Raw genomic sequence first — 18,209 nt, forward strand, 5'->3', positions numbered from 1 at the left:
GGATTGTGCTGCTTTCATTGACCTGGTGGTTAAGTTGAACCATAGAGTGACGGAAAGACGTGGAGAACGGAGTATGTTTCAGTCTTCTCGGGGGAGCTACGTGAGGGCTGAGGTGAAGACAGTAGGGGAGAGCAAAACAGCACCCGAACCCATGGAAATAGGAGGGGTACGGGGACCTCTGTCCCCTGAGGAAAAGAAGAGAAGGAGAGAAAAGAATCTGTGTTTGTACTGTGGCCAGGGAGGTCATTTTGCAAGGGAATGCCCGGTGAAGCCGTCAGGGGCAGGGTTTGGGAAAAAGGTGGCCTGTATACAGGTGGATCGTGGTACAGGTGAAGAACGTCACGAACAGTATGAGGTCGGGGGGGCTTTGGATCAAGCCCCCAGACATTTCATTGTCAATGCCCATTTGTTGCTTTCAGCACAGAACCATGTCCCTGTGTCGGTGCTGCTGGATTCCGGTGCTACCGGAAATTTCATAGACATCGCAATGGCTGAGAAATTGATGGTCCCTTGTCACCTCAAAGAACAACCTGAGCCTGTGAGGGCAATCGATGGGACTGAGTTGTCATCTGGTTGTATCACCCGACAGACCGCTCCCTTACGCTTACTGTGTGAGAATGGGCATTCGGAAACGGTGGTGTTCGATTTGATCGATGCACCTTCTTTTGGGTTAGTGTTGGGGGTTCTGTGGCTGCAGAAGCACAACCCCAAGATCGACTGGGTACAGAGGATTGTAACACTAGACTCGGTGCATTGTCTGGGGAATTCCTATGCTATGGCAGGGGAGCAGGCTAACCCTTTAACCTGTGCGGTAGCGGAGGTAAGAACGGTCCCGCCCCAGTACGCAGCGTTTTAGGATGTCTTTGACAAAGGCTGTGCCCAAGTTCTACCCCCGCATCGTACTTACGATTGTAAGATAGATTTGGTACCAGGAGTTCCACTGCCTTGCAGTCGGGTATACGCATTGTCGGAACCCGAAGAGAAACATCTGAAAGAGTACATAGATGAGATGTTACAGCTAGGGTTCATCCGTCCCTCTTCCTCTCCCGTGTCATCGGCTATATTTTTTATTCCAAAGAAAGAAGGGACTTTGAGGGCCTGTGTTGATTATAGGGTTTTGAACACCGCCACTGTGAAGAACAGGTACCCTCTTCCGCTCATCTCCGTGTTATTGGACCAGCTCCGCAAGGCAACGGTGTTCACCAAACTTGACTTGCGGGGCGCCTACCATCTTATAAGGGTCGACCCGGGGATGAGTGGAAGACGGCTTTTAGAACCAAGTACGGCCTGTTCGAATACACGGTGATGCCGTTTGGACTGTGCAATGCGCCAGCGGCATTCCAGTTTTTCATCAACGAGGTCCTCAGCAGGTACCTAGACCAAACGGTCATTGTATATCTGGATGATATTCTTGTCTATTCGGAGAACGGGGCAGAACACACAGAGCATGTAAAACAGGTGCTTCAAACAATGCAGGAGCATCGCCTGTACGCTAAGTTGGAGAAGTGCCAGTTTAGTACCCCTGAGGTAGAGTTTTTGGGGTTCATTATCTCGGAGGGAGGTATTCGGATGGACCCAAAGAAGATCAAGGCCATTGAGACCTGGCCAGTGCCAACTACGGTGAAGCAGATACAGGTGCTACTGGGTTTCGCAAATTTTTATCGGCGGTTCATAACACATTTTTCAGACATAGTGGCACCTATGACCCGCCTTTTAAGGAAGGGAGTCCCTTTTGATTGGACCAGTGAGGCTCAAGATGCCTTTCAATCACTGTTGAAACATTTTACCTCCGCGCCAGAATTGGTGCATCCTGATCCTGCCCTGCTGTTTTTTGTAGAGACTGATGCTTCTCTGTGTGCCGTGGGTGGGGTGTTGTCACAACGTGATGAAGCCTCTGGCCATATGCACCCTATAGCGTTCTTTTCCAAGACTCTGTTGCCGGCGGAACGCAATTATACTGTGGCTGAACGTGAATTGCTTGCAGTGAAACTGGCCTTTGAGGAATGGCGCCATTATTTATGGGGCGCTAGGCTTGTTATCACCATTTATACCGACCACAAAAATCTAGAGTTCTTTCGTTCAGCCAGGGCGTTGACTCCTCGCCAGATGCGGTGGGTCCTATTCTTTAATGAATATGACTTCGTGATAACGTATAGACCTGCGGCCCAAAAGATAAAATCCGATGCTCTTTCTCGGATCCATGTTGATCCTAAGGAAGAAGGCTCGTTGAGTAACAGTAGGGCTATGATTGCAGAGGAAAGGATCATAGGGGCCTTGGCTGTGGAGGACTTCCCCTCTTTAGTAAAAGAACATATGAGGCAAATAGACTTGGCTCCCTGGTCATCCATGCCCCTGGTTACGGAGAAAGAGGGGTTTTTGTATCATGAGGATAGGTTGTTTATACCCCCCAGCTTGAGGAACGAGGTTCTGGAATGGTGTCATTCTTCAGCCTTGGTGGCACATCCAGGAATAAGAAAGACCAAAGAATTGTGTATGAGGTGGTTTTGGTGGGAGGCCATGACTAGTGACATTCAGGGATATGTGAGTGCTTGTCCTGTTTGTGCCACCAGTAAACCATCACACAGTAAGCCCTCAGGACTCTTGCAACCCTTGGAGGTACCAATCGCAATACATACCTCCCGCCCCATGGCATACCATAAGCATGGATTTTGTGACCGATCTACCTACCATCTCCAGTTTCACCACCATTCTGGTAGTGGTGGATTTATTTACCAAGATGGCACACTTCATACCGCTTTCCAAACTCCCTACGGCTAAGGAGATGGCGGTGGTCTTCATGTCTTCGGTGGTACGGTTGCATGGGTTACCCGCAGTGATCATTTCGGATAGGGGGGCACAGTTCGTCTCTCATTTTTGGACGGAATTATGTTTGGTGCTCAAGACTGAGATCCGTTTGTCCTTGGCTTACCATCCCCAGTCGGATGGTCAGACTGAGCGCACCAACCAGACGATGGAACAATATTTGAGGTGTCTGGTTGCTTCCTTGTCTTGTGATTGGGTGACAGCTCTACCCATTGCGGAATTTGCGTATAACAACAGTCTGCACTCCGCATTGGGTATGACTCCCTTCTTTTGTTCACTCGGATACCATCCCAGAGCGGTTGCTATTCAACCCACGGGCCGCGTGCCAGCCATTGATGACGTGTGTGAGCGATTGCGTGGTATTTGGGGTTTGGCTAAGGACAGTTTGATGGAGGCCAAGGTGGCTATGAAGGTACAGGCAGATAAACATTGTGTTCCTGCTCCCACATACAAGACAGGGGACTTAGTGTGGCTGGGGTCACGCAACTTGCGACTGGGAGGGTCACGCAAGCTGCAACCTCGGTTTGTGGGTCCCTTCCCAATACTCCAGATCATTAACCCCGTGGCAATGAAGCTTGAGTTGCCACCAGAGTATGGAGTACATCCTGTATTTCATACATCATTGCTAAAACCCTATATACCCTCGGCTCAGGCGTTGCCTCCTCCTCCGCCAGTGGTGGTGGATGGACAAGTAGAATTCGAGGTTCGGGCTATCCTGGATTCCAAGCGGGTCAGGGATCGCCTCTTTTACTTGGTGGATTGGAAATGGTATACACAGGAGGACAGGACGTGGGAACCAGCTGGGGGGGTGCATGCACCACGGTTGGTTCGATTATTTCATAGACAACATCCATCGAAACCCCGCCCAGTTGGGAGGATCATTGGGGGGGGTACTGTTAGGGGTCAGGCAGGTTAATCCCTTTTCAGTGACCATGCCTTGAAATCACATGACCAGTGACATGTAGTATAAAGGTATGTTCTACCTTTACCTCACTGCTTAAAATCGCCCTTATTGGATTCCGGTTGCTGGCTGCTGTTCTAAGACGCTTTTCTGCTGCTTGACCCCCTTTTTCCCGTTCTTCCTCACGGGCTCGTGAGAAGATTGCCTGTTGATTTTGCTGTGTCTATAATTTTGATCCTCTCCCCCCTTCTTGTCCCCTCCCTGTAGCTAGTTAGTGTTGGGTCCCGGGTAGGTTCCTTCCCTCGTATTTCCCCTTGTTTACTTTTCCCAGCGTAGTGGGGTGGTGGGTGTTCGGGGGCTCCCGTTCAAGGGTCCGTTAGACTGCTGTTTGCTCGGTGTGCAAAGGCTTTTGTAACCGAACGCTAGAACTACGAAGCCTACGGATTTGTTTAGACGCCGATTCACATCGTTATAGGCGGACGTGACGTTTTGGGTCACTCCGCTAGTGTTTTGCCACTAACGCTGGTGTTTGCCTAGGATTCCACACACTACAATTCTGTCCCGGTCCCCCTCCCCTATAAGTCACATTAAGGAAGGGTTTTTTTTCTGGTACTTGTCGGGTTCAGTACAAGTCCTTTTTTCCCCTCGCACTGTTTTTTAAGGGCACTGTTTACGAGCTCCCGATTGGCTGTGAGCATCTGAGAAGTGTAATTTGCATCTCCCGTGCACCCTGCATTGGTGTTTTAATTGTGCCTTCACGAAGCTGAGCCTGTGCTTCAAACCGGTAAGAGGGATTGCTTGTGTTGTGTCAGGGCATGGTCACAGGGGCTGGGACCTAACTCTGTGGAATATGAATATATGAACGGGTTGTCTTTTCTACAGGTGCAGAAGCGTGAAGGAAGAAGGGAGCAGTGTCCTAGTGCTTCATAAGGGTGGCAGACTTGGTGTCTCCTCAACATTACCACCCTCTTTTCAGGTTCATTGGCTTCCTCATAGTGGTTATCCTGTGAGTGGTCAGTGGGCAGGGGAAGGGGACTGGTGCATGCTACGTTCCTGCAGTGCTCGGGCTGGTCGGAATCCAACACAGATGTGGGCATATTTATACCTGGAAGGTGCCGAGTTTGATGTAAGGGTGGACATAATAACGTCACTAAGAACTTGAAGTTCTTTACACACTCCAGGAGTTCTGGGACAAATCAATACTGAAGCAGGGGGAATTCCTGTACTGCTGAAGGCTGGTTGTCTATAAGAACTCGTTGTACTCTGGGAGCTTAGTGGAAGTAGCCATGCAGTATTTGGACTGCATTGGCTGTGTCTAAATATGGTTATTATTCTTATGCCTATATAAGGATATGATAAGTTATACCTATATAAGGGCATGAAATTACACTAGAGCAATAGATACGTTACAACAAAGTATCCAGCTGCCATCGCTTGGAGAGTTTTAAGAACGGCTCAGTATTGCACTGAGTGAGATTGTATGCAGGTTTCGACCCTCTTTAGTAGGCTTTGTGCAAGGTCCTTCTCCTGAGGAATATTTCAATAAATGGGATCAAACCTTTCATTTTACAACATAATTTGTCATAATTTATACTGCATTCCACTCCTGGTTTTTTGTTAACCACATAATGTAGTCTGGGAGTTTTTCGCCAGGTTTGCTTCAGTTTAGACACATGACCTAGCACACACGAAAACAATGAAGCTTTTGGAATCATCGGGAAGTCTCATAAATATCCCATGACTTGTGGATTGGCCTGAGCACCCAAGCGCACTACTGATTCATAGCAGCGAATCATGCAGGAATCTACAAAACAAATGTATGCATTCAGGGAGATGTAGGGAGAGTCATTCATACATTAGAGGGAGACTTCCGATTTTTTAAGAAAAAAGTGTTTTCTTTTGACTGTCTCACACAAAGAGGATCCCTCAGTCCCTAAACATATTGGGGGAGGGGCATTCACTGTGTCTTTGAATGAGGACTGCATTGTGTTGTATTGTATGTGTTGTATTGCGTTGTGTTGTACTAATTATATTGTGCTTCATACGCCTGTCGAGGCCATAAAGTCTTACCAACTCACACATATAAAAAGGTTTGGGCCTTTTAGAGCTCTACCTCCCTCCCCCTAACCCTACCCGCACTGCTGAGTATCAAGAGCCCATGTCACACCTGTTATTGTTTAGAATAGCTATTTCACCAAAAATATGAGCAGTGCGATGTCGCTACCATTACTCAAATACACTCTGTTATTATTTTACGATGGTGCAACAGATTGGTGAGAGTCACTACACTTTAGTACAGAAACCAAGCGCCCTTCACCATTTAATAAGACAAATCGGAAAGAAAGGAAACATCAAATGAGTTGTGTTGCTGCTGAAATACTAAAACAACCGTGACATACTTTTTTAGGAGCTCTGAATTGCTTTTCAATACGGGACTATCAGTGACATGCATCAAGCATTTTAGACATCACAAAATTTGCGAATCGCAAATAAATAGCATTTGCAATCGCAAATTACAGTGTAGCAATGCAACACCTTTATTTTTTCGAAAAACTAATTTTTTCGCAAAATTAAAGAATCGCAAAATTATTCTGAGAAAAAATTTGTGAATCTTCATATGCGACATTCAAATAGAGAATCACAAATAAAGTATCGCAAATGAAATGCATTTCCTTGGAGATCGCAAAATTGCAATCACAAAATATGAAGGAACACAACCAGGTGATAATCATGAGTGCAAATTTCACACAGCTGCAAATCAACTGAAACTGATTTAAACACTCCCACAATGAGCTACCACAAGTCACAATGGCAGGGCTGTACCTGATGGCGAGGAGGATGAGGCTGCAGGCTGCCCAACAGAGACGGAGGCGAATCAATGAGCGCATCTTCAGAGTCCGCATAACTTTGCTAGGAGAGCATGCAGACGAGATATACGATTAGTATGGGCTTAATGCAGCAATGATCCATGATCTCATCAATGAAATGGACCCCATCCTGCAACAACAGACTCGTAGGACCAATGCCATTCCAACGCATTTTCAGGTTTTATGTTGCCTACATCTACTGGCGTCAGGCAGTTTTCAGGGTGTAATCGCAGTAGCAGGAGGTGTTTCGCAAAGCGCAATGTCAAGAATATTTAACGTATTCCTCGATGCCATGATGGTCCGAATAGGCTGACATATCAATTTCCCTACCACAGGCCATGACATTGCCAAGACAAAGCAGGAGTTTTACCAGATTGCAGGCTTCCCACAAGTTTTGGGTTGTATTGATTGCACCCATGTGGCAATATGTCCCCGTGCAGCACAGGAATATGTGAATAGGAATAGGAAATGTTATCATTCCCTCAATATTCAGGTTGTGTGTAATGCCAAAAACATCATAACAGACATTTTGGCGCAATTTCCCGACAGTGCACATGATTCATATATATTCAGGCAAAGTGGCATTCACACCCGTCTTGCAAGGGGAGAATTTGGAGAGGGACATCTGCTAGGTAAATATGTGCAATAGATCAACAAATTCATTGTACGTATGTCAATGTCAAACAACCACTGACACCCTTTGCTTCCTCACATGTAGGTGACAGCGCATACGCCTTGCGGAATTACCTCATGACACCGTACCTCAATCCTACAACTGCCGCATAAAAAAGGAACAATGCAGCACATATATCAACCAGAAACGTCATAGAGCGCACATTTGGGCTGCTGAAGAGCCGATTCAGATGCCTTCATAAGACCGGCGGAGCACTGAAATACAAGCCTGAACAATGCTGCAAGATAGTGGCAGCATGTGCCATGCTGCACAACATTGTGACAGAGGAAGGTTTGGAAATGGAGCTGTCTGACAGCGACTCGGAGGATGGGAATCAGCAAGTGCAACACCACCGGGCCCTACAAGGATCAAGCGCAGGAGAAGAATGGAGATCACACAAAATTACTTCGAAGGTGAGTAATGAAGACACAAAAACAGTATTTTGCAAGAAAAGTAAGCTTTATGTATTTAAATAATGACCAGGGTGTTCAAGCACACTTTTAATGTGACTAGTGGCACAAGAGTCTTGGTAATAAACATGTGTAGATGCAAAGGAACGAATACTTGAAAGTCAGTAATAAGGTCACATTGTAACAATGGTTACGTCACCATCTTCGAAAATCATTGCACATGGGAGCTTAGCGCTTTCTCCTACGAATACCCGTGTCAGTGGCAGCATCTTCATGCCTCATGTTGGGAGTGGAGGGTGTGCTGCTGCGTGTGTTGCGTCTCACTGCAGTGGCAACTGGCATTATTGTACTGCCCATGCTTGAGGCACACTCACTACTCTCTTCCTGCGCAGACATGTTGCCTGCACTGGTGGATGCATTCATCATCTCAACAGCATTGGTCACCTGGTCTAGTGCTTTGGCTACATCTCCGCTCCAATGACACATTTGGGTTGGCATGGTCACGGACCTACGTGGCAGCAGTGCAGTTGTAGTGGCCAACCTATTGTTTGATTTCACATACAGTTTGAGGTTCTGCATGAGTTGCCGATGCTGTCTATTTTGAGATGCCTGTCCCTCCTGCATGACCCTGGTCATTTCCTGCACACTACTGTACAGTACTGCTATGTTGTCTGCCATTTTTGCAGTTTCCATTTTCACTAATTGTGTGTTCTTGCTCTGCAGGCAATGTTTACAAAGCATCTGTCCCTCCAGGGCACCCCAGACCTCATTTGTCTGCTCCGCCTGCTGTGTTCTGGGTGCTCTACATCTTCTCCGCCGCACTCTGGGATTGCCTCTGCAGATCTGTGTTGATGGGGTTGTGATGTTAGTACCTTGCCGAAGGCTGCCCTCAGGTGTTGCACTGGCCTCATCATCTGATGCCATGGGTACCAGTGTTGGCACAGGTGCCCTACGGGAATTTGGTACACGTGACTCTTTTGTTGGCAGAGCTGGTGTGTCCTCGTGTTCAGATTCGCTGGAGTGCTGCAGTTCCTGGACCTCACTATCCCCAGCCTCAACACGTTCTGCATCTGTGAGGTTAAACAGTGCAAAACAGCATTAATTCATGCTTGTGAGGTCATATCACAGTTGACAATTATTAAATTTGTCATTAATTTGAACATCAGCTACACTGTTTGTATTCATTTTTTGCATATGTGTGTGGTTGTCATTGTAACTGCTTGTCCATAATGCACTTCCCTGTTTGTTAACACATGTAGGTAATGCTTTACAGTGTGCACTTATGCTGTGCAGAGGTCAGGTTTGACTTAAATAATTGGGACAATGGCAACATGCATTCCTATAACCTTCAGATGTGTGTGTAGTTCCTGAGATGTCCAGCTGAGTCACACCGACAGCAGCTTCAGGCTGGATTGTGGATTCCACCAAGTCCTTCAGGGGAGTGTTTCCAGTGTCTGTTGGTGTTCCCCTCCTGTTTTATTTGCCTCCTTCAGCCGGTCTGCAATGCGGACCTTAGCCCGACTGCGCAGATCGTACCATCGCTTTTTTACCTCTTCATTGGTGCGGTGTGTCACCCCAATGGCATTTACTCTGTTCTGGATCCGGATCCATATTTTGCGTTTCTCCTGCTCTGGTACTTTCAATGAAGCTTTGCCAAACAGCTTATCATGGCTGTGGACTACTCCCTCAATGAGTGTTTCAATTTCTTTCTCTGAAAATTTTCCTTTTCTTTTCCTCCCTGTTTGGCTGTCCTCTGCTGTTTGTGCAGTTTCCATTTTCAGTTGGTTGCCAGGTGTTTGCAATCTCTCTCTCCCACTCCTGTTCTGCTCCAAGAGCCAGCTCACTCCTCTCCCTGATCCTCTGCACTTAAAATGAGGCTTGGAGTGCTCACTTCCTGGCTCTGATGTCATCAAGATGCATCAATGTGCGACTCCGGAAATTGCGATTTCGCTAATTGCGAAATCGCTAATTGCGAAATCGCAAAAGCCAGTAATCGTAAATAATTCTCCGATTTTGAATGATTCCCTATTTTTTAGCTATTTTTATGATGAATCGCATTTTGCGATTCCTTATTTGCGATTCCTTAAAAATCGCAATTAAGAAATCGCAAATTCATGGGTTGATGCATGTGCCTGTGTGGGCACAAACACCCCTGAACAGGCCAGGAACACAAAAGTGACAAATGCTTCCCGATTCAGTGGAAGCTTTCCGGATGGGAGACTTTGTGAGATCTTCATCCGAGGCCAGATGTATTCAAAGGGTCGCGCCATTGTGAAGCCGAGCGCCTTTGAGGGGCCTACAACACATCCCTGGAGAGTTCGCAGAACACATTAAATGGCTTGCATTAGCATGTTAAAAGCGCTCGATTGGTTCTCGCGGTTGCCATTTTTGGCAGCCGGTCCCGCGTGTGGGCGGTTTTGCCTACAAATGGTGATGCACGGGAATGTCTCCTCTGCTTGATTGCCTCTCAGCGCAGCGCCCCTGGTGGTTTTTGTGTCACTTGGTAAATGGAATAGACACATATCAAATATTTGTAAATTGACTGGGAACATCCGGATGCCGGCCCTGCTTTTTTTAAACAAACATTGGCAAAGCCAATAGGTCTCGCTTTTGGGACCTTCTAGTGTTTCGTTATGCAGCACAATATCCTTGGTGCAACAACATCAACTGTTGCATGGCTAAACACTTATAAGGTCCCAAAGGCGAGACCTCTTGGCTATGCCAATGCTTGTTATCTTTCAATAAAGCTTTTCCCCATCTTTGTGGTACCTTGCTTTTAGAATTGTATTCTCAGCAGGACATTTTTAAGAAGTTTTTCATTATGCATATCTTTCCTCAGTGTTTTTCCTTTAAATTGTTGTGATGCATACCGACGGACAGATAGTGCATTTGAAATCAGTTAATAACAACATAAAATATGAACTAACAGATAAAATATTCAATATGCGTATCTGCGCTAATCACATCAGCGGACGTGTCCAAACCAGGGATTAGGCTATATTTTACAGAAACTAGCCTGCAGGTGTTCAAACCGGTTTTTACAATGTCGCACAACGCTCATGCTGTAGCGCTGCTAATTAAAAAAAGTGTGAAGTGATTCAAAGTGCAGTGTAAAAAACGTAACAGAATATCTGTGATTAGTTTGAATTCAACCATACCAGTTCTATGAGAGTTGGAGATTTGGCTGTAAATATATGTTTTTATTTTCCTGTATAGACTTATTAGCAAACAGAACAAAAGGGTAGGCTTCTAAATAAACACACAATAATATATCTCTTTAGCTCTGTGTTAAAAATCCCCCATGCACTCAGAATTACTTCTGTAGTACTCAGTAGTCAGTAAATCACGTCGGACCTTTATAGTTCATAAACGCAACCATTCTCAGACCTACCATTGATTAAACATCAAGATAAGCCGTCACAAGCACTTTCCTGCACTGTATTTTTGGTGTTTCAATGGATTTTGTAGGGAATGTATGTCTCTTAAAGGTGTAATAGACTTCTTTTTCCTTTTACATGTTTGTGAAATTGATTGTTTCCACTAGATAAAGGCAGGATACAGGTTCTTGATATAGAAGAAATGTGACCCTTTACTGTGAACAAACCCAATGGACATTGGGGCCTACATTAGAAGAAGATGCAGGTCTTTCGAAATCTAGTAAAAGGGTCAGTACATTTCATGTTTTCCTCTTGAATGAACGAAAATGTACAGTACTAGAAGAAAACGCACTCTTCTATTAGCTAGAACAATTTCACACTGTACTGGACACACACTTTGGAAACTAAAATATAACCATAACATGTGCAGTGTTTTGGTACCTGTTAAAGCAAATGAGTACACTCGTTTCTTAGGTTCCTGGGCTGGGAATAGTGTAACACTATATGGAGAAATTGGCAGATGTAACATATTTTACCTGGGGCACATCACAAGGCCATGTTAATTGAAATTTTGCTACTAGACATTACAACTGGCCACCCACTATGGTTTATACTGAATCCCACTTCTAATGTGTTATTTTACATCCCTCGCCTACCCTGAAGACAATTTCAGTAAAGCCCAGCTGCATCTTAGAAGTTGATGTTATTGTTTAATAGTCTTTCCTTATTTCAGTTAGTGTTTTTGTTTAGCAAGTAGAATGCAGGCGTTCCTACATGTTAGTAAAGGAATGCCATGATTTTATTTAAGAAACACAGGGGTCTGCCAGTTATAAAATATGTAAATAAAGTTACTGTATCTAAAAAAAATTATATATTCTTCTACCCTATGTGTTACTCTGTGTAAAATACTTTGTGCTTCAAATTTGCAGCATTTATACTTTACGGTCTACCACAGCATTTACTGCTTGTGTGGAGAAAGCATTTAGGAGGACAAGCAGCAAGGTAGGCAATTGCGATTCCTTCCTTGCGATTATTAAGGAATCGCAATAACAGAATCGCAATTGCGATTCCTACATATTCCTACAATTGTGATTCCTACATATTCCTTAACGCCTTAACCGCTGCGGCAATTCTGGTGCGGGCGTTCTGAAGGGTGGGTGGGACTGCGACGGCCAACGGTCGTTCACAGCACCAGGGAGGGCGTGCTCCCGTCGGTCGTTAGCAGACGGGAGCACGGAACGGGTTAATTGCGGATAGAAAATTGCGGGTCGCACTTGAATATCTTCCCATTCATTCCAATGGGCCTTGAGTCCCATTGGAATGAATGGGAATTACATGCGCAATATGCGAGTACCAAATGGGTACTTGCAAATTGCGCTTGCAATTCAAGGGTGCAAGAGGGCCAAAAGGTCACCCTGATACACCCATGAAATTGGCATGTGTGCACATGTGGCGCACACTCATGCCCCAAGGGCATGTGTGTGCAGCACATGACATTTTTAAAATGAACTTTTGTGCATTTCTCAAAGTTTTTGCAAATTACCATCGACTTGCAGTTGATGGCAATTATTGTTTCCTAAATGCGAAGTCAAATTTAGGAACAGCTTGTTGCATCCCAAATAATGAACCTAATTTGCGATTCCCTAAATGCATTAACAATTTAGGCAATTGCAAATTTTGCGATTATCTATTTTGCGAATTTGCATTTGGTTTGAGGCATTCCAAATGCCAAAAAAGAATCGGCCTTTTAGCGACCGGTATTTTGGTTGATGCATGTGCCCCTTAATTTCCTTACTTCCTTCTTGATTGCTAGTGGGCTCAGCAGTTTAGCTGCTTACATCTGGTAGGCTACATAAAGCCGATGCACAGCAGTCGTATGTGGCAGGCAAGCAGTAGGTGCACTGGAGGCAAGCCCGTCTGTGCCCGAATATCGCCAGCAACCCGGACCGCTGCCTCTTTCATAACCATACTCAGGTACGCACTAGGATTACAAACTCTTCAGAAGCTCTAATAAAAGTTAAGATCTTCTAAGAAACCTATGCTTCTGTAGCTACCTACTGCAATGGGTTTTTTCCACTGCTGATGGAAGGCCCAATAGCCTGCTTAAAATGTAAATTGAAATGTTCCCACAATGTATCCAGTGCGATATGTGGGTTAACTAGCCAGGCAAAGAATCCTAATCACCAGATAGCTGGCACACCTAGTGATATTTTAAACACCTTCTGTCCTGGCTAATATTCGTCCGCACCCAAGCAGCTTGTCAGCCTTCTCTGCAAATGTCTGGTCTTTGCCAAAGCACGAGATAGAGCTCAGGGATTAGTTTTTTCTTCAATATCAACACAGGTAGGTTTCTGTACTAAAAACTGGGTAAATTCCATGTATTTACTGGCTGTTATGCTTTCTTTACATGACAACCAACGCATGGGGACGTGTCCACGAGGCGGATGGTCGCCGGGCGGAACGGCGGAGGGTGTCGGATCTCCTCCGCTGGTGCCGGAACGAGTGGTGTTGCGGCGTGGGCAGAAGGTGGAGCTTGGAGACACAGAGCTCCCCACCATGGCTGCGATGCTGGAAGGATTGTCAGTACGGCGTGGCAGGATCACAGGGACGTACCAGGGAGTCGGCACAGAGGAGGTTATTAGGAGGCACGGAGTGAGGGGTTGAGGGGCCGTCTGCTTTCCTGGAGTGCCGGCGGGGTAATCTATTTGGAGCTGATGGGGCCGCAGTATTGAGGAGCTGGAGAGGTGGAAGAGGCGGTCGACGCAGGATAGTAGCGGACGCGGTTGCCCGCAGCCTCCTCCTCGGGAACCAGCAGCTGGAGAGAACCTGGCTGGGGGTGCAGCAGATCACAAGACGTCTGTCAGCCGCGTTGGGTGGTGGTGGCCCAAGCCTAAGAAAGAGAGGAGGCGCCGATGGAGGCTGTGGTGTGTAGAAGTGCTGGAAGGTGCTGTAAAAGAGCTGAGAGAGATAACGCAGTGCTAGACAGGCAGCCGGACTTCCAGAGCTGACACTGTATTTGACCCCAGTGATTGTCTAGTGGTGGCACTGCAGAGGAGGGTGAGCAGGAGCTGGATGGTGGCATGATGAGGAGAACCACCACCTTCTATTCTTGAAGCAGGGAGACTGTTGGCTAGGGGGAGCAAACAGGGCGACACAGCTGCATGAGGAAGGGGCACTGAAGGTAAGGGCGGTCTGGACAGAATGGACTGACACCCAATTGAGGCTCAATTTTCTACAGGACCAGCGATAGAGGGGAATAATTGAAAAGTTAGGCTATCGCTTCAGCGGCAACCAGGCATGTTTGGGGGTCAGCACACGTGCAGTGGTTGACTGCATGGAAAAGAGCAAAAGCAGAAGCAGTGGGGACTGCTTGGCGGCCAGAGGCATTGACGTACTGCTGGGGCTCACTACGGGAGAAGCGATGACTTGGAGGTGATCCTACATGACAGGCAGTTATCACCCACCATTTAAGCATGGGAAAGCCCAGAGGGAAGCAGGCAGTTGTAGCAGCAGAGCTGGAGGAGGACGCCAGTGATCTGGACACACAAGAGGAGCTGCCGATCCGCCTAGAAGGGATGCTCCAACAGCAGGTTAATCAAATCCACAAAGCAATCACTGACACCAGGGAGGCCCTACAACTGGATATGGCGCATGTGACCTAGGGTCTAGGATTGCTCCGAGCTGACCACGCCAAACTGAAAGACAGGGTGAAGCAAACGGAGGTTGCACTAGAAGCCATGGAGCCAGCCCCTAGTCGATGGTGGCCCAGAGTACAGATTTCCAACATCGGCTGCGAGTTCTTGAGCGGAGGACGGAGGATGCCGAAGGGAGGAATCGCAGGAACAATGTCTTGGTGGTGGGGTTACTGGAGGAAGTAGATCGTACAAACCAGTATGGTGGCCTACTTGGAATGAAAGACTGGCTGAGGAAGACTGTTGCTCCGGAGGGCCTGTCACCTTTGTTCACCCTGGAAAGAGCCCACAGGGTGCAGGCCCGACCGTTGGCCCCCGGGTAGCCGCCCGACCAGTAGTGGCCAGGCTACTCCATTACAAAGACAGGGACCTGCTGTTAAACAAGGCCCGTACTGCGGGTCCGTATACAGTGGACAACAGTAAGGTTACGCTATTCCCGGATTACACACTTAACCCCTTCGATGCTCATGACGGAACGGTTCCGTCATGAGCATCGGTTGAGCTGTGCTCATGACGGAACCGTTCCGTCATGACCACACCCATTTTCATTATGGGTCAGCACCGGGCGGTAAATCGTACCGCACCGATGTGGTTATGGTGCAACGCTGTCGGGCATTGTTTGTGGCAATCAATAGAGCACTACAGGAAGAGGGCCTTCAATATTCCTTGATGTTCACGGCCCACCTAAAGTTAATTGTGGATGACAAGACGTTTTTCCACAACAGTCCAGAAGAGACTGGGAACTGGCTAAAGATGTATAAATCAGGGGCTGAAGCAGTGGGGGTGCTTCGAGCACTCTCATGGAGGGACCACGACCGCACAGGTTGCGGTGCATCCGGTGGAACCAGCCTGCAACTCAGAAGCCTATAGTGACACAGACAGAGAAAGAGCGCACTGCTGATTTACAGACTGTCACGGCCATCTCGCGAGAGGAGGGGATGGCATCTCCGGAGAAGACGAAGTTGGAAAAGGGATCTCCAGAAACGGACAATGAACAATCGGACACAGGAAGCCTGCACCTGCCCCATGTGACAGCTGGAACTGCAGACAAGATCGTAGATGGGTGACGCCACGGCTCTCCTCACCTGGGCCGAGAAGTGGGCAGAGTGGTTGCTCAGACTTGGGGGTTACTCCCATGGACCTGGTTGTGAGGTGACTCGCTGCTGAGGGTTGGAGGGGTCGGCGGGGTTGGCTGAATACACTCTTAGATGATCCTGCTACAATATGCCTCATACAAGGCTAGCTACTCATCAGGGGGGTCGAGCACAGGACGATGGCGCACTTGGGATTGACCTTCTGAAGCTAAGGGCACATCCCCGAGTTGGTGTGGGTATAGTTCCTCAGGGTTTTCTTGCAGGAGCAGTGTGAGTATAAGTTTGAATGGGTACTAGTGTTGTAGCGCCTGTTCTAGGGGAATAGTTGGGGCAAGGTTTGGGGTTGGCTGGGGTAGTTAGATTCACCGATGTGTTCCTGGGTGAGGGGTGTGTGCTTGGGGGGAAATGGTTACCAAATGGGAACATTACATGATTTGAAATGTATCACTTGGAATGTACGGGGCTCCATACAATGCAGTGGCGCCACAAGGTGCATGGGTACCTGGTTCGGAGGGGGGTACACATAGCATTTCTACACAAAACACATATTAACCGTACTGAGGGATTAGCGTTGAAACGTAGGTGGAGAGAGCAATTGTTTTACATGACTTTTTCAACCTATGCCAGGGGCGCCTTGATATGGATTAGGGCAGTGGTCCCTTTCCAGCCGACGCAATAATTGGTAGACCCAGAGGGAAGGTTTGTAGTGGTGTTAGGGAGACTCAGTGGGTTGAAGTGACGCTGTGTTGTATATATGCCCCCAATGGGGACCAGATCTCTTTCTTTGATCGTTTATCGGGGAGCTTAGCGCCTTACATGACTAACTCAATCATAATGAGAGGGAACTTTAATTCAATTGCGGATGTGGAGCAGGGCAGGTCCGACCCCCCGCTTCCTGAAGCCCCGATACATAGACTTTCCAAGGTGAAGAGCTTGTGGAAGAATAACTGGGGTTTGGTTGACACATGGTGAGCGCATCACTTGGAGGTCGGGGATTATTCCTATTACTCTGGCCTCCATGACCTGCATGTGCGGCTTGACGTGATGTTGTGTACCCCTGAAGTCCACTCCAAAGTAATAGATAGTGAATATTTGTCCAGGACGATTTCAGATCATAACCTGCTGTTAGTGCGGATACTATGGGATAAGGAGAGAACGGTGATCCCGACTTGGTTGCTCTGACCGGAGGCGCTGGAGGACCAGGTCTTCTGCGGAGCACTGGAGGCGGGTGTTAGTCAGTATTTTTATGAGAATGAGGGGACGTCAGCATCTGCAGCAGTCGAGTTGGATACGTTCAAGGTGGTAGTCCAGGGTTGTATATTGGCAAAATGACGGGGATAAGGAAAACATTATTGCCGGACTTAGAAACGGCCGAGCACAGGTTGCGAAAGGCTGAGAGAGCATGCCCGGGCATCCAGGAGTACAGAGTGAGGTCTTGGAGGCTCGAGAGGCAAGAGCGATCCAAGTGGAACAACTGCGCTCCTTTGATTACAGGTCCTACTGAGCGAGGGCGCACACGGAAGAAGATAAATCAAACGCCCTGGGGTCGTAGCTAGCTAATCAGAATCCCAGTGGGACACCAATACTGGGAATGACCACCCCGACTGGAGAAATGGTGTACACGCAGCAGGGGATAAATAGTTTATTTTTGGAATTTTATGCCAAACGTTACCGCAGCAAATTGATGCAGGGTGCCGACGACATAGGGGATTACATTGCAGACTTGGCCCGACCTCATTTGTAGAAAGAACAGGAGAATATGCTAGGGCGAGAGATCACAATAGGAGAAATAAGGAGTGCAATTAAGCATATGGCGCGCAATAAAACTGGGGTGGATGGACTACTAATAGAATTTTATTCCAAGTATGTAACTCACTTGGCGCTGCGCTTACATGTGGTGTATTGGGAAGCACGGGAGGTGGAGCAGTTACCGGAGACCACTCAGGAGGCTATTATTGTCCCCCTCCTGAAACGGGGGAGGGAACCCTCTGACATGGTAGCATATCGCAAACTCTCATTGTTGACAATCGACTACAAAATAATGAGCAGGATACTTGCGTCTCGGCTCTTACTGGACATGTCGCAGCTGGTCTTTTGGGACCAGGCGGGTTTTATCCCTAACAGAAATACATCTCTTAATGTGGGCAACTACTTCGTATTCTGGGGTAGGACAGTGGTTTGCCATCTACCGCAATGGTTCTCTCGGTCGACATTGAGAAGGCATTCGATAGTCTGGATGGGCTGTTTCTCTTCCAGGTCATGCGAACGATGGGCCTGGGAGAGGCACTCATGGGGTGGACCCATATCCTATACAACTCAGTGACGACCTGAGTGCGGATGGGGGCGGTGATATCATCGGCCTGTTTATTAGG

This window comes from Lissotriton vulgaris, chromosome 2_1 (assembly GCF_964263255.1).
Source record: "Lissotriton vulgaris chromosome 2_1, aLisVul1.2, whole genome shotgun sequence".
Classification (NCBI taxonomy): Eukaryota; Metazoa; Chordata; class Amphibia; order Caudata; family Salamandridae; genus Lissotriton; species Lissotriton vulgaris.